A 20,326-nucleotide genomic window follows, 5' to 3' on the forward strand; every position below is an offset into this window, starting at 1 on the left:
TTGGCTTTGCTTTTCTTCTCCTCATTGGATTTTTCATGTTCAAAGTTGCAGAAGCCAGATTACAAGCTCATTTTGGTTCAACTTCAGCAACTGTGCATTGCATTGCCATGTAATGTGATGCAATGCTATCTTTCTAGCTCTCCCTTTTTACTTCCTTTTGGATAAACAGACATATTAGGCAAGCATTTTGGAGCTTTCACCTAAATAACTACAGGTGGTGAGATAAGCTGCACAATATAATTGACCTTTCAGTATATTGTTGCACACACACCATCTATTTAGCAAATGCCCTTGTTATCAACAGCAGCCTTTTAAACTCACCTGAGCTAACAGGTATGTGCGCTGGTTACTCTGCTGCGCTTAAAATTTCTTTTTTGGTTTGCTACAATGGCTTTTCTGAAACGTTGTCTCCTTCTGCTGGAACACTGACTTCTTTCATTTAATGCCTGCAGACTATAAAAGAGAACCCAACCCAAAAAGTTTGGTTGATTAGTCTGTGGCATTCTGTTAAACTGTTGCTTATGGCGGTCTCTGTGAGCTTCTCAGCGACATTCAGCCAGCCAGGTATCCTGCCTGCAGTAGATGGAATGTGGCAATGGAACGCTGGCTGCGCGTGTCATAATAGGCTCTGAGCCTTTATATACCTGTGCACAGCAGCAGCCACCTTCAGTCTGCTGCTGGACAGCCAGCAGCAGCAGCAGCAGGAGAGGTATGTAATCAGGAGCCCTCCTGCTAAGGGTAGACAGCTGCTCGTTCCACCCCACCCCCCGCCTTAATTGGTTCTCCTCCCTTCCAACGGTGTTGAGGCGGGTGGGAACAGCAGGGGGTGAAGGTGCTGTGTTTAAAGAGGTGGAGTTATGCAGATCTAAAACGCGTGGATTGCAGCAGCAGCAAGCCGAAAAGTGCAGGCATGTAAGGGATCTAGAGGTTGACAACATGTCTTCTTAACGGGAGTCCAGAAGCTCATCTCCACAAATGGACTTTTCAGGATCCTTGGGTGGCTCCGTAGTTTGAAACCAATTCTGGTTATCGCTTCTCGGCCTTTTGGCTAAGATCAAGTGTAGTATCTGTTCTTATCAGTTTAATATCTGATACGTCCCCTATCTGGGGACCATATATTAAATGGATTTTTAGAACAGGGAGATGGAAAAAGAGCTTGCTCTGTCCACTCCACGCATTGACCTGGTATTGCAGTATCTCCAGGACCGGTGCACCCCTTCTTTAATGCAGTTTCTAAAATCAGAAAGAATTGAATTCAATGTTTTTTGTTCATTTTGCTTGTTTGTCGGATTTTGGGATGGACTCTTTGGCTTTGCTTTTCTTCTCCTCATTGGATTTTTCATGTTCAAAGTTGCAGAAGCCAGATTACAAGCTCATTTTGGTTCAACTTCAGCAACTGTGCATTGCATTGCCATGTAATGTGATGCAATGCTATCTTTCTAGCTCTCCCTTTTTACTTCCTTTTGGATAAACAGACATATTAGGCAAGCATTTTGGAGCTTTCACCTAAATAACTACAGGTGGTGAGATAAGCTGCACAATATAATTGACCTTTCAGTATATTGTTGCACACACACCATCTATTTAGCAAATGCCCTTGTTATCAACAGCAGCCTTTTAAACTCACCTGAGCTAACAGGTATGTGCGCTGGTTACTCTGCTGCGCTTAAAATTTCTTTTTTGGTTTGCTTTTTTTTCAATGCCTTTTCTGAAACGTTGTCTCCTTCTGCTGGAACACTGACTTCTTTCATTTAATGCCTGCAGACTATAAAAGAGAACCCAACCCAAAAAGTTTGGTTGATTAGTCTGTGGCATTCTGTTAAACTGTTGCTTATGGCGGTCTCTGTGAGCTTCTCAGCGACATTCAGCCAGCCAGGTATCCTGCCTGCAGTAGATGGAATGTGGCAATGGAACGCTGGCTGCGCGTGTCATAATAGGCTCTGAGCCTTTATATACCTGTGCACAGCAGCAGCCACCTTCAGTCTGCTGCTGGACAGCCAGCAGCAGCAGCAGCAGGAGAGGTATGTAATCAGGAGCCCTCCTGCTAAGGGTAGACAGCTGCTCGTTCCACCCCACCCCCCGCCTTAATTGGTTCTCCTCCCTTCCAACGGTGTTGAGGCGGGTGGGAACAGCAGGGGGTGAAGGTGCTGTGTTTAAAGAGGTGGAGTTATGCAGATCTAAAACGCGTGGATTGCAGCAGCAGCAAGCCGAAAAGTGCAGGCATGTAAGGGATCTAGAGGTTGACAACATGTCTTCTTAACGGGAGTCCAGGAGCTCATCTCCACAAATGGACTTTTCAGGATCCTTGGGTGGCTCCGTAGTTTGAAACCAATTCTGGTTATCGCTTCTCGGCCTTTTGGCTAAGATCAAGTGTAGTATCTGTTCTTATCAGTTTAATATCTGATACGTCCCCTATCTGGGGACCATATATTAAATGGATTTTTAGAACAGGGAGATGGAAAAAGAGCTTGCTCTGTCCACTCCACGCATTGACCTGGTATTGCAGTATCTCCAGGACCGGTGCACCCCTTCTTTAATGCAGTTTCTAAAATCAGAAAGAATTGAATTCAATGTTTTTTGTTCATTTTGCTTGTTTGTCGGATTTTGGGATGGACTCTTTGGCTTTGCTTTTCTTCTCCTCAATGGATTTTTCATGTTCAAAGTTGCAGAAGCCAGATTACAAGCTCATTTTGGTTCAACTTCAGCAACTGTGCATTGCATTGCCATGTAATGTGATGCAATGCTATCTTTCTAGCTCTCCCTTTTTACTTCCTTTTGGATAAACAGACATATTAGGCAAGCATTTTGGAGCTTTCACCTAAATAACTACAGGTGGTGAGATAAGCTGCACAATATAATTGACCTTTCAGTATATTGTTGCACACACACCATCTATTTAGCAAATGCCCTTGTTATCAACAGCAGCCTTTTAAACTCACCTGAGCTAACAGGTATGTGCGCTGGTTACTCTGCTGCGCTTAAAATTTCTTTTTTGGTTTGCTACAATGCCTTTTCTGAAACGTTGTCTCCTTCTGCTGGAACACTGACTTCTTTCATTTAATGCCTGCAGACTATAAAAGAGAACCCAACCCAAAAAGTTTGGTTGATTAGTCTGTGGCATTCTGTTAAACTGTTGCTTATGGCGGTCTCTGTGAGCTTCTCAGCGACATTCAGCCAGCCAGGTATCCTGCCTGCAGTAGATGGAATGTGGCAATGGAACGCTGGCTGCGCGTGTCATAATAGGCTCTGAGCCTTTATATACCTGTGCACAGCAGCAGCCACCTTCAGTCTGCTGCTGGACAGCCAGCAGCAGCAGCAGCAGGAGAGGTATGTAATCAGGAGCCCTCCTGCTAAGGGTAGACAGCTGCTCGTTCCACCCCACCCCCCGCCTTAATTGGTTCTCCTCCCTTCCAACGGTGTTGAGGCGGGTGGGAACAGCAGGGGGTGAAGGTGCTGTGTTTAAAGAGGTGGAGTTATGCAGATCTAAAACGCGTGGATTGCAGCAGCAGCAAGCCGAAAAGTGCAGGCATGTAAGGGATCTAGAGGTTGACAACATGTCTTCTTAACGGGAGTCCAGGAGCTCATCTCCACAAATGGACTTTTCAGGATCCTTGGGTGGCTCCGTAGTTTGAAACCAATTCTGGTTATCGCTTCTCGGCCTTTTGGCTAAGATCAAGTGTAGTATCTGTTCTTATCAGTTTAATATCTGATACGTCCCCTATCTGGGGACCATATATTAAATGGATTTTTAGAACAGGGAGATGGAAAAAGAGCTTGCTCTGTCCACTCCACGCATTGACCTGGTATTGCAGTATCTCCAGGACCGGTGCACCCCTTCTTTAATGCAGTTTCTAAAATCAGAAAGAATTGAATTCAATGTTTTTTGTTCATTTTGCTTGTTTGTCGGATTTTGGGATGGACTCTTTGGCTTTGCTTTTCTTCTCCTCATTGGATTTTTCATGTTCAAAGTTGCAGAAGCCAGATTACAAGCTCATTTTGGTTCAACTTCAGCAACTGTGCATTGCATTGCCATGTAATGTGATGCAATGCTATCTTTCTAGCTCTCCCTTTTTACTTCCTTTTGGATTAACAGACATATTAGGCAAGCATTTTGGAGCTTTCACCTAAATAACTACAGGTGGTGAGATAAGCTGCACAATATAATTGACCTTTCAGTATATTGTTGCACACACACCATCTATTTAGCAAATGCCCTTGTTATCAACAGCAGCCTTTTAAACTCACCTGAGCTAACAGGTATGTGCGCTGGTTACTCTGCTGCGCTTAAAATTTCTTTTTTGGTTTGCTACAATGCCTTTTCTGAAACGTTGTCTCCTTCTGCTGGAACACTGACTTCTTTCATTTAATGCCTGCAGACTATAAAAGAGAACCCAACCCAAAAAGTTTGGTTGATTAGTCTGTGGCATTCTGTTAAACTGTTGCTTATGGCGGTCTCTGTGAGCTTCTCAGCGACATTCAGCCAGCCAGGTATCCTGCCTGCAGTAGATGGAATGTGGCAATGGAACGCTGGCTGCGCGTGTCATAATAGGCTCTGAGCCTTTATATACCTGTGCACAGCAGCAGCCACCTTCAGTCTGCTGCTGGACAGCCAGCAGCAGCAGCAGCAGGAGAGGTATGTAATCAGGAGCCCTCCTGCTAAGGGTAGACAGCTGCTCGTTCCACCCCACCCCCCGCCTTAATTGGTTCTCCTCCCTTCCAACGGTGTTGAGGCGGGTGGGAACAGCAGGGGGTGAAGGTGCTGTGTTTAAAGAGGTGGAGTTATGCAGATCTAAAACGCGTGGATTGCAGCAGCAGCAAGCCGAAAAGTGCAGGCATGTAAGGGATCTAGAGGTTGACAACATGTCTTCTTAACGGGAGTCCAGGAGCTCATCTCCACAAATGGACTTTTCAGGATCCTTGGGTGGCTCCGTAGTTTGAAACCAATTCTGGTTATCGCTTCTCGGCCTTTTGGCTAAGATCAAGTGTAGTATCTGTTCTTATCAGTTTAATATCTGATACGTCCCCTATCTGGGGACCATATATTAAATGGATTTTTAGAACAGGGAGATGGAAAAAGAGCTTGCTCTGTCCACTCCACGCATTGACCTGGTATTGCAGTATCTCCAGGACCGGTGCACCCCTTCTTTAATGCAGTTTCTAAAATCAGAAAGAATTGAATTCAATGTTTTTTGTTCATTTTGCTTGTTTCTCGGATTTTGGGATGGACTCTTTGGCTTTGCTTTTCTTCTCCTCATTGGATTTTTCATGTTCAAAGTTGCAGAAGCCAGATTACAAGCTCATTTTGGTTCAACTTCAGCAACTGTGCATTGCATTGCCATGTAATGTGATGCAATGCTATCTTTCTAGCTCTCCCTTTTTACTTCCTTTTGGATAAACAGACATATTAGGCAAGCATTTTGGAGCTTTCACCTAAATAACTACAGGTGGTGAGATAAGCTGCACAATATAATTGACCTTTCAGTATATTGTTGCACACACACCATCTATTTAGCAAATGCCCTTGTTATCAACAGCAGCCTTTTAAACTCACCTGAGCTAACAGGTATGTGCGCTGGTTACTCTGCTGCGCTTAAAATTTATTTTTTGGTTTGCTACAATGCCTTTTCTGAAACGTTGTCTCCTTCTGCTGGAACACTGACTTCTTTCATTTAATGCCTGCAGACTATAAAAGAGAACCCAACCCAAAAAGTTTGGTTGATTAGTCTGTGGCATTCTGTTAAACTGTTGCTTATGGCGGTCTCTGTGAGCTTCTCAGCGACATTCAGCCAGCCAGGTATCCTGCCTGCAGTAGATGGAATGTGGCAATGGAACGCTGGCTGCGCGTGTCATAATAGGCTCTGAGCCTTTATATACCTGTGCACAGCAGCAGCCACCTTCAGTCTGCTGCTGGACAGCCAGCAGCAGCAGCAGCAGGAGAGGTATGTAATCAGGAGCCCTCCTGCTAAGGGTAGACAGCTGCTCGTTCCACCCCACCCCCCGCCTTAATTGGTTCTCCTCCCTTCCAACGGTGTTGAGGCGGGTGGGAACAGCAGGGGGTGAAGGTGCTGTGTTTAAAGAGGTGGAGTTATGCAGATCTAAAACGCGTGGATTGCAGCAGCAGCAAGCCGAAAAGTGCAGGCATGTAAGGGATCTAGAGGTTGACAACATGTCTTCTTAACGGGAGTCCAGGAGCTCATCTCCACAAATGGACTTTTCAGGATCCTTGGGTGGCTCCGTAGTTTGAAACCAATTCTGGTTATCGCTTCTCGGCCTTTTGGCTAAGATCAAGTGTAGTATCTGTTCTTATCAGTTTAATATCTGATACGTCCCCTATCTGGGGACCATATATTAAATGGATTTTTAGAACAGGGAGATGGAAAAAGAGCTTGCTCTGTCCACTCCACGCATTGACCTGGTATTGCAGTATCTCCAGGACCGGTGCACCCCTTCTTTAATGCAGTTTCTAAAATCAGAAAGAATTGAATTCAATGTTTTTTGTTCATTTCGCTTGTTTGTCGGATTTTGGGATGGACTCTTTGGCTTTGCTTTTCTTCTCCTCATTGGATTTTTCATGTTCAAAGTTGCAGAAGCCAGATTACAAGCTCATTTTGGTTCAACTTCAGCAACTGTGCATTGCATTGCCATGTAATGTGATGCAATGCTATCTTTCTAGCTCTCCCTTTTTACTTCCTTTTGGATAAACAGACATATTAGGCAAGCATTTTGGAGCTTTCACCTAAATAACTACAGGTGGTGAGATAAGCTGCACAATATAATTGACCTTTCAGTATATTGTTGCACACACACCATCTATTTAGCAATTGCCCTTGTTATCAACAGCAGCCTTTTAAACTCACCTGAGCTAACAGGTATGTGCGCTGGTTACTCTGCTGCGCTTAAAATTTCTTTTTTGGTTTGCTACAATGCCTTTTCTGAAACGTTGTCTCCTTCTGCTGGAACACTGACTTCTTTCATTTAATGCCTGCAGTCTATAAAAGAGAACCCAACCCAAAAAGTTTGGTTGATTAGTCTGTGGCATTCTGTTAAACTGTTGCTTATGGCGGTCTCTGTGAGCTTCTCAGCGACATTCAGCCAGCCAGGTATCCTGCCTGCAGTAGATGGAATGTGGCAATGGAACGCTGGCTGCGCGTGTCATAATAGGCTCTGAGCCTTTATATACCTGTGCACAGCAGCAGCCACCTTCAGTCTGCTGCTGGACAGCCAGCAGCAGCAGCAGCAGGAGAGGTATGTAATCAGGAGCCCTCCTGCTAAGGGTAGACAGCTGCTCGTTCCACCCCACCCCCCGCCTTAATTGGTTCTCCTCCCTTCCAACGGTGTTGAGGCGGGTGGGAACAGCAGGGGGTGAAGGTGCTGTGTTTAAAGAGGTGGAGTTATGCAGATCTAAAACGCGTGGATTGCAGCAGCAGCAAGCCGAAAAGTGCAGGCATGTAAGGGATCTAGAGGTTGACAACATGTCTTCTTAACGGGAGTCCAGGAGCTCATCTCCACAAATGGACTTTTCAGGATCCTTGGGTGGCTCCGTAGTTTGAAACCAATTCTGGTTATCGCTTCTCGGCCTTTTGGCTAAGATCAAGTGTAGTATCTGTTCTTATCAGTTTAATATCTGATACGTCCCCTATCTGGGGACCATATATTAAATGGATTTTTAGAACAGGGAGATGGAAAAAGAGCTTGCTCTGTCCACTCCACGCATTGACCTGGTATTGCAGTATCTCCAGGACCGGTGCACCCCTTCTTTAATGCAGTTTCTAAAATCAGAAAGAATTGAATTCAATGTTTTTTGTTCATTTCGCTTGTTTGTCGGATTTTGGGATGGACTCTTTGGCTTTGCTTTTCTTCTCCTCATTGGATTTTTCATGTTCAAAGTTGCAGAAGCCAGATTACAAGCTCATTTTGGTTCAACTTCAGCAACTGTGCATTGCATTGCCATGTAATGTGATGCAATGCTATCTTTCTAGCTCTCCCTTTTTACTTCCTTTTGGATAAACAGACATATTAGGCAAGCATTTTGGAGCTTTCACCTAAATAACTACAGGTGGTGAGATAAGCTGCACAATATAATTGACCTTTCAGTATATTGTTGCACACACACCATCTATTTAGCAAATGCCCTTGTTATCAACAGCAGCCTTTTAAACTCACCTGAGCTAACAGGTATGTGCGCTGGTTACTCTGCTGCGCTTAAAATTTCTTTTTTGGTTTGCTACAATGCCTTTTCTGAAACGTTGTCTCCTTCTGCTGGAACACTGACTTCTTTCATTTAATGCCTGCAGACTATAAAAGAGAACCCAACCCAAAAAGTTTGGTTGATTAGTCTGTGGCATTCTGTTAAACTGTTGCTTATGGCGGTCTCTGTGAGCTTCTCAGCGACATTCAGCCAGCCAGGTATCCTGCCTGCAGTAGATGGAATGTGGCAATGGAACGCTGGCTGCGCGTGTCATAATAGGCTCTGAGCCTTTATATACCTGTGCACAGCAGCAGCCACCTTCAGTCTGCTGCTGGACAGCCAGCAGCAGCAGCAGCAGGAGAGGTATGTAATCAGGAGCCCTCCTGCTAAGGGTAGACAGCTGCTCGTTCCACCCCACCCCCCGCCTTAATTGGTTCTCCTCCCTTCCAACGGTGTTGAGGCGGGTGGGAACAGCAGGGGGTGAAGGTGCTGTGTTTAAAGAGGTGGAGTTATGCAGATCTAAAACGCGTGGATTGCAGCAGCAGCAAGCCGAAAAGTGCAGGCATGTAAGGGATCTAGAGGTTGACAACATGTCTTCTTAACGGGAGTCCAGGAGCTCATCTCCACAAATGGACTTTTCAGGATCCTTGGGTGGCTCCGTAGTTTGAAACCAATTCTGGTTATCGCTTCTCGGCCTTTTGGCTAAGATCAAGTGTAGTATCTGTTCTTATCAGTTTAATATCTGATACGTCCCCTATCTGGGGACCATATATTAAATGGATTTTTAGAACAGGGAGATGGAAAAAGAGCTTGCTCTGTCCACTCCACGCATTGACCTGGTATTGCAGTATCTCCAGGACCGGAGCACCCCTTCTTTAATGCAGTTTCTAAAATCAGAAAGAATTGAATTCAATGTTTTTTGTTCATTTTGCTTGTTTGTCGGATTTTGGGATGGACTCTTTGGCTTTGCTTTTCTTCTCCTCATTGGATTTTTCATGTTCAAAGTTGCAGAAGCCAGATTACAAGCTCATTTTGGTTCAACTTCAGCAACTGTGCATTGCATTGCCATGTAATGTGATGCAATGCTATCTTTCTAGCTCTCCCTTTTTACTTCCTTTTGGATAAACAGACATATTAGGCAAGCATTTTGGAGCTTTCACCTAAATAACTACAGGTGGTGAGATAAGCTGCACAATATAATTGACCTTTCAGTATATTGTTGCACACACACCATCTATTTAGCAAATGCCCTTGTTATCAACAGCAGCCTTTTAAACTCACCTGAGCTAACAGGTATGTGCGCTGGTTACTCTGCTGCGCTTAAAATTTCTTTTTTGGTTTGCTACAATGCCTTTTCTGAAACGTTGTCTCCTTCTGCTGGAACACTGACTTCTTTCATTTAATGCCTGCAGACTATAAAAGAGAACCCAACCCAAAAAGTTTGGTTGATTAGTCTGTGGCATTCTGTTAAACTGTTGCTTATGGCGGTCTCTGTGAGCTTCTCAGCGACATTCAGCCAGCCAGGTATCCTGCCTGCAGTAGATGGAATGTGGCAATGGAACGCTGGCTGCGCGTGTCATAATAGGCTCTGAGCCTTTATATACCTGTGCACAGCAGCAGCCACCTTCAGTCTGCTGCTGGACAGCCAGCAGCAGCAGCAGCAGGAGAGGTATGTAATCAGGAGCCCTCCTGCTAAGGGTAGACAGCTGCTCGTTCCACCCCACCCCCCGCCTTAATTGGTTCTCCTCCCTTCCAACGGTGTTGAGGTGGGTGGGAACAGCAGGGGGTGAAGGTGCTGTGTTTAAAGAGGTGGAGTTATGCAGATCTAAAACGCGTGGATTGCAGCAGCAGCAAGCCGAAAAGTGCAGGCATGTAAGGGATCTAGAGGTTGACAACATGTCTTCTTAACGGGAGTCCAGGAGCTCATCTCCACAAATGGACTTTTCAGGATCCTTGGGTGGCTCCGTAGTTTGAAACCAATTCTGGTTATCGCTTCTCGGCCTTTTGGCTCAGACCTAGTGTTTGGACAAGAGGTTCCTTGTGTACTAGCCCTCGGCCTTCCAGCATCGCCACTTCGGTGGCTTAAGCTGGATGCTGCTATAGGGGGAGAGTGAGGAGGAAACGAGAAGGCGATTCCTGAAGCGACCATGGGTGTCAAGCTTCGCTTTGCTGGGACCGGGGATCCCCGGGTCAAGAATGCTTTCCGTATCGAGGTCTCTGAGGAGAAGAAGGACCATTTCTCGTTGTCATACCTGGTCAACGCCATTTTCTATGAAATCCTGAAGATCCAGAAGTCGGAGATCATCTGTTTGCAGGAGTTCAGAAGGGAGCATAGGTACGTCTTGGTGCTTTCTTCTATGGCGGCTTGCCAAAACCTTTTCAAAACTCTTCAAGTCCTTTCAGAGCACCCTCAGCTGGATGGACTTATCTTCACTGTACTCTACTCTAAGGGGGATATCCCGGTGGTAGTATTCATGCACAACCCCTTTATCTCCCGGGATGATATCACTGCATTCCTGAGAAGACACTGCATTTTTGTGCAATTCTCCCATAAAATCTTAAATGGAGAAGGGCTGTGGACTGGGAAGTATAAATACTTTGTGAGGTTTGGGATAGACCCTCATGGTCCTGGAGGTATTCACTATCCTCCCCTGAACTTTACAATTGGAAGAGACTCTGGATATCTGTTTTTTCCCGAGGCGCCATTGTTCTGCAGGAGATGCAACATGTTCGGGCATATCCAGGATTTCTGCAAACAATTGCCAAACTGTAGAAAGTGCAACAAGTACGGTCATCTGGCGAAGGATTGTTCCAACCCGGTGGTATGTGATGCCTGCGGGGAGGAAGGACATGTGATTCGGGATTGTAAGGCTAAAGTCAAGCCTAGGTCCTTCTCCGAAGTGACCAAAGGTAAGCCTACTGTCCCTGCTGTTACCCCACAGGTGACTACTGCAGAGATCAATGAGGAGACGGAGCCCCCTGAGGTTGAAGATCTGGTGGGTGAGGCCCAGACCCTGTTGGACCCTCCAGCCCCTGCTGGGCCAAGTATGGAGATCTCCGAGTTGGATGTGGACCTCCCTCATCAGTCCGAAATATGTGGTGAGGGTGACATGGATGTGTCTCTTGCTCGAACCCCTGCATTGTCCTGGGGTGCTACAGACGAAGAGGTGGCCAGGGATGGTGGCCAAGGAGACTTTACTTCTGGGAGGTCTTTTGATGATGATGATACTCCTGAACTGGCCAATAAAAAACCCAGACGAGAGTACTCACCTGCCAGCGGAGGGTGCGACAGTCCTGCAAGTGACCGCATTTACCCGCAGGATGTCTTCTCCCCTGATGCTCCTTACCTTGGCATCCCTGAGAGCATCAACACCTTTGGGGTGCTTTCCCAGTCTGATGATAATGGATGAGTATGGTGTGATCAACATTGAGTCATGTATTTCTTTTCATTAATTAATGTCTTGCCAATCTGGTTGGGATGTAGTGTCCCTAAATGTAAGGCAGATCAGATCTAAAATCAGAAGAACAACTGTTCTGGACTACCTGAAACATTTAGGTGCTGATGTTTTTTGCCTTCAGGAGTGTGGGATTCAGGATGCTCCTTGTGACAAAGACTGGCCTTACGGACAGCATATCTGGTCAGGGTCTAATCATAATAAAAATGATGGGGTGGGGATATTAGTTGGGAATAAAGAAATCTCTATTGATAGTTATATTGTGGTGGAGGTGGGCCGATGTTTAATTGCATTTTTGAGTTATAGAGGGTGGCGGGTCAGAATTATTAATTTATATTGCCCTACAGGGAAGGAAGAGCGGCTTGCTCTTCTTGAAAAATTAAGTTTTTTTCTTCCAGGGAAATCTCCCACTATTTTTGTTGGGGACGTTAATTGTGTCACAGAAGGAAAGTGTGACATAACAGGAAAGAAATTGTCCCATTTAATTTGTGATTTTTCCTTTTTAGACGCAGCAGTTGTTGTTCTTGGCATGCCACCACCGCCGACATACCATGCTGACCGTGGTGAGATTCATTCCAGAATTGATTTAATGTTATTTTCTAAAAATATGGTATGTTTGGATTTTTCTCAACAAAAGGTACCTTTTTCGGACCATGAATGTTTGAGAGGCGTGTTTTGTGCGAATGGTGACCAAGTGTATGGCGGTGGGGTATGGAAGTTGAATGCAAGGCTGTTAGAGGATGATGAGGTGATGAATGAGTTTAATGTAAAGTATGAAAGATGGAGAATGCGTAAGAAGGATTTTGTGTGTGTTCTTGACTGGTGGGACTGGGTGAAAGTGCAATTTAAAACTTTCTTCAAAAAGTGGGGCTATAGAAAAGCTGCCAGATATAGGAATAGGTTTAATGACCTTAATAGACGGATTGACTGGTTGAGAAAGTGTGTTGCAAGTGGTTTGGAGATGTCTGATCAACTTACTGAGGCTAAGAATGAATTGAAGCGTGTGTTGGATGAGAAAGGAAAGGAAATTATATATCGTACTAAAATTGAGCACCTGGAGAAAAATGAGAAGTGTACGAGGTTCTTTTTTAAAAAAATGAATGGTAGGAAGACTGATATGAATGAAGTTGTGAATGAAAGTGGAACCAACTGTATGGGTGAGGATGTGCTGAAAGAAGTGAATAGGTTTTATAGCAAGTTGTATGATGAGAAATGGATTGACTCTGGGCTTGTGTCATATGTTCTGAATGGTGTGGAGAAAAAACTTGATTCTGAGGAGCGTGATCTGTTGTGTGAGGATGTAGTTCTGGATGAAGTGAAGAATGTGGTGTGGAGTGCTAAAAAGAGTAAGACTCCTGGGAAAGATGGTATACCTGTAGAGTTGTATGTGAAAGCATGGGAAGTTTTGGGAACAGATTTGACTGAGGTATGTAAGTATATGTGGGTGAATGGTAGGTTGTGTGAATCAATGAAAGAAGGAGTGGTTGTGCTTGTGTATAAAAAGGGTGAGAGGAAACGTTTGGAAAACTGGAGACCAATAACACTGCTGAATTCGGATTATAAGGTCTACAGTAAGTTACTGGCAAATCGTATGCGTGAAGTGATTGGTAGTGTTGTGGAGGAGGACCAAGTATGTGCAGTGCCTGGAAGAAGTATGAGTGATAACTTGTTATTGTTGAGAGATATGATTGGGGATTGCAAGGATAGAAAGCAGAAATGTATGACTTTAGCTATTGATTTTGAGAAGGCGTTTGACAGGGTTTCGCATGTGTTTTTGTTTAAAGTACTGGAAAGAATGGGGTTTCCTAGAGAATTTGTGAATTGTGTAAAATCATTGTATGATTGTGTGTCAAGTGAATTCTTGGTTAATGGGTGGCTGTGTGACAAAGTGAAGATTAGGTCAGGAGTAAGGCAGGGGTGTCCTATGTCCCCCGTCTTATTTGTATGTGTAATAGAACCATTGTTATGTTTGATTAGACGGGATAAAATGATGAGAGGTTTGTTGGTGCCTGGTAGTGGTGGTAAGCATGTGAAAGTGTTAGGTTATATGGATGATGTTGTGGTTGTGAGTGAAAGTATGGCTTCTTTGAGTAGAATTAAATTGCTTTTGGATTTTTTTGTTGGTGCGTCTGGTTTTAGGGTAAATTGGAATAAATGTAGTTTTAAATGTTTTGGAGATAGTAGTATTCGTATGGATGGTGTAAAGTGTGAAGAGGGTGCAATCAAGATTTTGGGCGTATTATTTAATGATGACTTAAAAGGGAATGAAAGTTGGGAAGAGTGTGGTATGCGGGTTGAACGTAAATTGAATTTCTGGCGAATGAGAGAATTGACTCTGCGTGGTAAGGTGTTAATTATCAAAGCAGTGATTCTCCCTATCCTGCTTTATGTGTCGACTGTTTTTCCTTCTCCTTACAGGAAAATTAAGAGAATAGAGAAGTTGGTATTCACATTCCTGTGGTGTAGTAAGATGGAGAAGTTGAAGCGGGAGAGCCTTTTTAAGGCTTGTCAGCATGGTGGGCTGGCCTTTCCCAATATTGAAGTTTTTTTAGGCCTTAATTATATTAAGACTGTGGTTATTTTGCTGGGTAAAGGCAATAAAGGTGCTTTTATGGCTAATTATTCTGCTGGATGGATGTTGTATGGGTTATGCTGGAGGAAGAGAGATGCGAGTGTGCCTGTGGCCTTTAAGTGTCCTGTTTGGTATGAGGTGATTGAGAAATTTGTGAGAAAGCATGATTTGTTGAGTGTGGGAATGAATGATTTTAGAATGACCAAGAATGTGGTGAAAAGAATGAGTGCAAATGAGGTAGAGTGTAATATTGTTGGGCTGAGAGGGAATGAGGTTTCAGATGCATGGAAGAAGTTAGATACGTATGGGATGTCAAACAAACAGAAGGATGTGGTGTGGATGACTTTACATAATATTTTACCTGTGAGAGAAGTGCAGAAGAAAAGAGAGTTGATAAGAACAGATGTGTGTCCGAGAGTGGGATGTGGTGGTTGTGAGACTGTCAGGCATGTTATGTGGGATTGTGAGTACGCGTACAGTGTGTGGAAGTGTGTAGGTGGATTGTGTAAGGGTTTAGCAGGCGTGAATTTTGTGGATTGGCGTGTGGTGATGTTTGGAATTGGTGCGTGTAGTCGGTCTAAAGATAGAATTTTATGGTTGATAATGGCTTGTGTGATGGAGAGTTTGTGGGATGCAAGGAACCTTGGACTTTTCAAAAGGAAATCTTTATCAGTGAATGAATGTGTTAGACTTATTCTTTCAAGACTATACCTGATATATAAGTTGGACAGCAGAGGCGGTGGTGGCACAGATGCCGAAGGGATTTGGAAATTTAAAAAGTGGCATTACCATATCAAATACCAGTGATTTTTTTCTTTGTGATTCCTTGAAGTTTCTGCATTTGTGTTATGTAAAGGATGTTCCCTTGTGATTATATTTCGTCTTATACTACTGCTAAATAAATAGAACCATGATGATGAGAAGTTTTAAGTAGCAAATTTTGGAGAAATTCATACTGTTTGCTAAAAAACTAAACTGAATGGTTTAAAAAAAAAAAAAAAAATCTGTTCTTATCAGTTTAATATCTGATACGTCCCCTATCTGGGGACCATATATTAAATGGATTTTTAGAACAGGGAGATGGAAAAAGAGCTTGCTCTGTCCACTCCACGCATTGACCTGGTATTGCAGTATCTCCAGGACCGGTGCACCCCTTCTTTAATGCAGTTTCTAAAATCAGAAAGAATTGAATTCAATGTTTTTTGTTCATTTTGCTTGTTTGTCGGATTTTGGGATGGACTCTTTGGCTTTGCTTTTCTTCTCCTCATTGGATTTTTCATGTTCAAAGTTGCAGAAGCCAGATTACAAGCTCATTTTGGTTCAACTTCAGCAACTGTGCATTGCATTGCCATGTAATGTGATGCAATGCTATCTTTCTAGCTCTCCCTTTTTACTTCCTTTTGGATAAACAGACATATTAGGCAAGCATTTTGGAGCTTTCACCTAAATAACTACAGGTGGTGAGATAAGCTGCACAATATAATTGACCTTTCAGTATATTGTTGCACACACACCATCTATTTAGCAAATGCCCTTGTTATCAACAGCAGCCTTTTAAACTCACCTGAGCTAACAGGTATGTGCGCTGGTTACTCTGCTGCGCTTAAAATTTCTTTTTTGGTTTGCTACAATGCCTTTTCTGAAACGTTGTCTCCTTCTGCTGGAACACTGACTTCTTTCATTTAATGCCTGCAGACTATAAAAGAGAACCCAACCCAAAAAGTTTGGTTGATTAGTCTGTGGCATTCTGTTAAACTGTTGCTTATGGCGGTCTCTGTGAGCTTCTCAGCGACATTCAGCCAGCCAGGTATCCTGCCTGCAGTAGATGGAATGTGGCAAAGGAACGCTGGCTGCGCGTGTCATAATAGGCTCTGAGCCTTTATATACCTGTGCACAGCAGCAGCCACCTTCAGTCTGCTGCTGGACAGCCAGCAGCAGCAGCAGCAGGAGAGGTATGTAATCAGGAGCCCTCCTGCTAAGGGTAGACAGCTGCTCGTTCCACCCCACCCCCCGCCTTAATTGGTTCTCCTCCCTTCCAACGGTGTTGAGGCGGGTGGGAACAGCAGGGGGTGAAGGTGCTGTGTTTAAAGAGGTGGAGTTATGCAGATCTAAAACGCGTGGATTGCAGCAGCAGCAAGCCGAAAAGTGCAGGCATGTAAGGGATCTAGAGGTTGACAACATGTCTTCTTAACGGGAGTCCAGGAGCTCATCTCCACAAATGGACTTTTCAGGATCCTTGGGTGGCTCCGTAGTTTGAAACCAATTCTGGTTATCGCTTCTCGGCCTCTTGGCTAAGATCAAGTGTAGTATCTGTTCTTATCAGTTTAATATCTGATACGTCCCCTATCTGGGGACCATATATTAAATGGATTTTTAGAACAGGGAGATGGAAAAAGAGCTTGCTCTGTCCACTCCACGCATTGACCTGGTATTGCAGTATCTCCAGGACCGGTGCACCCCTTCTTTAATGCAGTTTCTAAAATCAGAAAGAATTGAATTCAATGTTTTTGGTTCATTTTGCTTGTTTGTCGGATTTTGGGATGGACTCTTTGGCTTTGCTTTTCTTCTCCTCATTGGATTTTTCATGTTCAAAGTTGCAGAAGCCAGATTACAAGCTCATTTTGGTTCAACTTCAGCAACTGTGCATTGCATTGCCATGTAATGTGATGCAATGCTATCTTTCTAGCTCTCCCTTTTTACTTCCTTTTGGATAAACAGACATATTAGGCAAGCATTTTGGAGCTTTCACCTAAATAACTAAAGGTGGTGAGATAAGCTGCACAATATAATTGACCTTTCAGTATATTGTTGCACACACACCATCTATTTAGCAAATGCCCTTGTTATCAACAGCAGCCTTTTAAACTCACCTGAGCTAACAGGTATGTGCGCTGGTTACTCTGCTGCGCTTAAAATTTCTTTTTTGGTTTGCTACAATGCCTTTTCTGAAACGTTGTCTCCTTCTGCTGGAACACTGACTTCTTTCATTTAATGCCTGCAGACTATAAAAGAGAACCCAACCCAAAAAGTTTGGTTGATTAGTCTGTGGCATTCTGTTAAACTGTTGCTTATGGCGGTCTCTGTGAGCTTCTCAGCGACATTCAGCCAGCCAGGTATCCTGCCTGCAGTAGATGGAATGTGGCAATGGAACGCTGGCTGCGCGTGTCATAATAGGCTCTGAGCCTTTATATACCTGTGCACAGCAGCAGCCACCTTCAGTCTGCTGCTGGACAGCCAGCAGCAGCAGCAGCAGGAGAGGTATGTAATCAGGAGCCCTCCTGCTAAGGGTAGACAGCTGCTCGTTCCACCCCACCCCCCGCCTTAATTGGTTCTCCTCCCTTCCAACGGTGTTGAGGCGGGTGGGAACAGCAGGGGGTGAAGGTGCTGTGTTTAAAGAGGTGGAGTTATGCAGATCTAAAACGCGTGGATTGCAGCAGCAGCAAGCCGAAAAGTGCAGGCATGTAAGGGATCTAGAGGTTGACAACATGTCTTCTTAACGGGAGTCCAGGAGCTCATCTCCACAAATGGACTTTTCAGGATCCTTGGGTGGCTCCGTAGTTTGAAACCAATTCTGGTTATCGCTTCTCGGCCTTTTGGCTAAGATCAAGTGTAGTATCTTTTGAAAAGGCGGTTTTGGATGTTGGCCGCCCTAGTAGATTGATACATTATGCACACTGGGGTTTAGGCGCTTGTTAGTACGCCAGGTGGCTAATATAGTCATCTGGTGGAAAGCATGGCCCCCCAGGATCGACGCCATTGGGCCGGGGAAGATCGAAAGCCCGAAGTGTGAAGTGCCCCAGGAGTGGTGACCCTGGGGTGCCTTAACTCACTGGGATTGGGAACCCCACTTGAGTTTATGGCACATTTGCACAAGCACTTCAAATTTTCTTTCTTCGCACACACCCTTATTCCGGGCCTTCTGGCCTTAGGATGGGGAATTTTTCAATTCCCGGTCGAAGGTCCGGGCAGTATTATACTGTGAAACCTTCACTATTTATTTAATTTCTTTGTCACTGTGTGTCCACTTATTCACGTGTGTCACGTCCTACTAGGATTTTGTCGGGATGCGGTTCCCTTACGGGTTCCTCTCTTGGCAGGTCTAGGGGGGGATTGTGTGGCCATCAGGTTCCGCTCCCCCCTGAACCCCCCTGGCTCTCCTCTTTCGGGAGGAGAGCGTTGTTGGCTCCCCTCTTCCGGGAGGAGAGCACAGTCTTTGGCTCCCAGTGCCTTGCTCGGGTGAGAACTCGGGCAGGTGCTGGGGGTAAGATTGGGTCGCCTCTGGCTTCGGCTGGAGGTGGCTTTTTGTCCCTGTTCCTCGCTGTGGCCTTTTGGCTCGGAGGGACGGGGAATGGTTTGGGGGACCCTTCTCCTTTTGGAGAGGGTTTCAAGAAGACCAGCATCCTAGTGCACTTTTTTTGTGGCACTTGTCACTTTTTTAAGCGCACTCGGGTTTTGTACACGAATTCGGGCTTTCGAAAAAAAAAAAAAAAAAAAAAAAAAATCTGTTCTTATCAGTTTAATATCTGATACGTCCCCTATCTGGGGACCATATATTAAATGGATTTTTAGAACAGGGAGATGGAAAAAGAGCTTGCTCTGTCCACTCCACGCATTGACCTGGTATTGCAGTATCTCCAGGACCGGTGCACCCCTTCTTTAATGCAGTTTCTAAAATCAGAAAGAATTGAATTCAATGTTTTTTGTTCATTTTGCTTGTTTGTCGGATTTTGGGATGGACTCTTTGGCTTTGCTTTTCTTCTCCTCATTGGATTTTTCATGTTCAAAGTTGCAGAAGCCAGATTACAAGCTCATTTTGGTTCAACTTCAGCAACTGTGCATTGCATTGCCATGTAATGTGATGCAATGCTATCTTTCTAGCTCTCCCTTTTTACTTCCTTTTGGATAAACAGACATATTAGGCAAGCATTTTGGAGCTTTCACCTAAATAACTACAGGTGGTGAGATAAGCTGCACAATATAATTGACCTTTCAGTATATTGTTGCACACACACCATCTATTTAGCAAATGCCCTTGTTATCAACAGCAGCCTTTTAAACTCACCTGAGCTAACAGGTATGTGCGCTGGTTACTCTGCTGCGCTTAAAATTTCTTTTTTGGTTTGCTACAATGCCTTTTCTGAAACGTTGTCTCCTTCTGCTGGAACACTGACTTCTTTCATTTAATGCCTGCAGACTATAAAAGAGAACCCAACCCAAAAAGTTTGGTTGATTAGTCTGTGGCATTCTGTTAAACTGTTGCTTATGGCGGTCTCTGTGAGCTTCTCAGCGACATTCAGCCAGCCAGGTATCCTGCCTGCAGTAGATGGAATGTGGCAATGGAACGCTGGCTGCGCGTGTCATAATAGGCTCTGAGCCTTTATATACCTGTGCACAGCAGCAGCCACCTTCAGTCTGCTGCTGGACAGCCAGCAGCAGCAGCAGCAGGAGAGGTATGTAATCAGGAGCCCTCCTGCTAAGGGTAGACAGCTGCTCGTTCCACCCCAGCCCCCGCCTTAATTGGTTCTCCTCCCTTCCAATGGTGTTGAGGCGGGTGGGAACAGCAGGGGGTGAAGGTGCTGTGTTTAAAGAGGTGGAGTTATGCAGATCTAAAACGCGTGGATTGCAGCAGCAGCAAGCCGAAAAGTGCAGGCATGTAAGGGATCTAGAGGTTGACAACATGTCTTCTTAACGGGAGTCCAGGAGCTCATCTCCACAAATGGACTTTTCAGGATCCTTGGGTGGCTCCGTAGTTTGAAACCAATTCTGGTTATCGCTTCTCGGCCTTTTGGCTAAGATCAAGTGTAGTATCTTTTGAAAAGGCGGTTTTGGATATTGGCCGCCCTAGTAGATTGATACATTATGCACACTGGGGTTTAGGCGCTTGTTAGTACGCCAGGTGGCTAATATAGTCATCTGGTGGAAAGCATGGCCCCCCAGGATCGACGCCATTGGGCCGGGGAAGATCGAAAGCCCGAAGTGTGAAGTGCCCCAGGAGTGGTGACCCTGGGGTGCCTTAACTCACTGGGATTGGGAACCCCACTTGAGTTTATGGCACATTTGCACAAGCACTTCAAATTTTCTTTCTTCGCACACACCCTTATTCCGGGCCTT

The 20,326-nt window shown here is 44.7% G+C and overlaps 9 non-coding genes and 3 pseudogenes across 9 annotated transcripts; all 12 read left to right on the forward strand.

Moving 5' to 3' along the window:
* The first annotated feature begins 1,028 nt into the window (after positions 1 to 1,028).
* LOC141234376 (U2 spliceosomal RNA) lies at positions 1,029 to 1,219 on the forward strand. The gene has a single exon (XR_012300357.1). It is a non-coding gene; the product is annotated as a U2 spliceosomal RNA (small nuclear RNA).
* A 1,121-nt stretch (positions 1,220 to 2,340) lies between these two features.
* LOC141234377 (U2 spliceosomal RNA) lies at positions 2,341 to 2,531 on the forward strand. Its single transcript, XR_012300358.1, has one exon. It is a non-coding gene; the product is annotated as a U2 spliceosomal RNA (small nuclear RNA).
* A 1,115-nt stretch (positions 2,532 to 3,646) lies between these two features.
* Positions 3,647 to 3,837, forward strand: LOC141234378 (U2 spliceosomal RNA). The gene has a single exon (XR_012300359.1). It is a non-coding gene; the product is annotated as a U2 spliceosomal RNA (small nuclear RNA).
* Positions 3,838 to 4,952: 1,115 nt separating this feature from the next.
* Positions 4,953 to 5,143, forward strand: LOC141234380 (U2 spliceosomal RNA). The gene has a single exon (XR_012300361.1). It is a non-coding gene; the product is annotated as a U2 spliceosomal RNA (small nuclear RNA).
* Positions 5,144 to 6,258: 1,115 nt separating this feature from the next.
* Positions 6,259 to 6,449, forward strand: LOC141234382 (U2 spliceosomal RNA). Its single transcript, XR_012300362.1, has one exon. It is a non-coding gene; the product is annotated as a U2 spliceosomal RNA (small nuclear RNA).
* A 1,115-nt stretch (positions 6,450 to 7,564) lies between these two features.
* Positions 7,565 to 7,755, forward strand: LOC141234383 (U2 spliceosomal RNA). The gene has a single exon (XR_012300363.1). It is a non-coding gene; the product is annotated as a U2 spliceosomal RNA (small nuclear RNA).
* A 1,115-nt stretch (positions 7,756 to 8,870) lies between these two features.
* Positions 8,871 to 9,061, forward strand: LOC141234461 (U2 spliceosomal RNA). The gene has a single exon (XR_012300440.1). It is a non-coding gene; the product is annotated as a U2 spliceosomal RNA (small nuclear RNA).
* A 6,106-nt stretch (positions 9,062 to 15,167) lies between these two features.
* LOC141234561 (U2 spliceosomal RNA) lies at positions 15,168 to 15,371 on the forward strand (annotated as a pseudogene).
* Positions 15,372 to 16,486: 1,115 nt separating this feature from the next.
* On the forward strand, positions 16,487 to 16,677 carry LOC141234447 (U2 spliceosomal RNA). The gene has a single exon (XR_012300426.1). It is a non-coding gene; the product is annotated as a U2 spliceosomal RNA (small nuclear RNA).
* A 1,115-nt stretch (positions 16,678 to 17,792) lies between these two features.
* Positions 17,793 to 17,884, forward strand: LOC141234643 (U2 spliceosomal RNA; annotated as a pseudogene).
* Positions 17,885 to 18,678: 794 nt separating this feature from the next.
* LOC141234614 (U2 spliceosomal RNA) lies at positions 18,679 to 18,869 on the forward strand. Its single transcript, XR_012300569.1, has one exon. It is a non-coding gene; the product is annotated as a U2 spliceosomal RNA (small nuclear RNA).
* Positions 18,870 to 19,984: 1,115 nt separating this feature from the next.
* On the forward strand, positions 19,985 to 20,076 carry LOC141234635 (U2 spliceosomal RNA; annotated as a pseudogene).
* The last annotated feature ends 250 nt before the right edge of the window (positions 20,077 to 20,326 follow it).

Source organism: Phyllobates terribilis, unplaced genomic scaffold (assembly GCF_046119375.1).
Source record: "Phyllobates terribilis strain yellow unplaced genomic scaffold, ASM4611937v1 Scaffold_636__1_contigs__length_917067, whole genome shotgun sequence".
NCBI lineage: Eukaryota > Metazoa > Chordata > Amphibia > Anura > Dendrobatidae > Phyllobates > Phyllobates terribilis.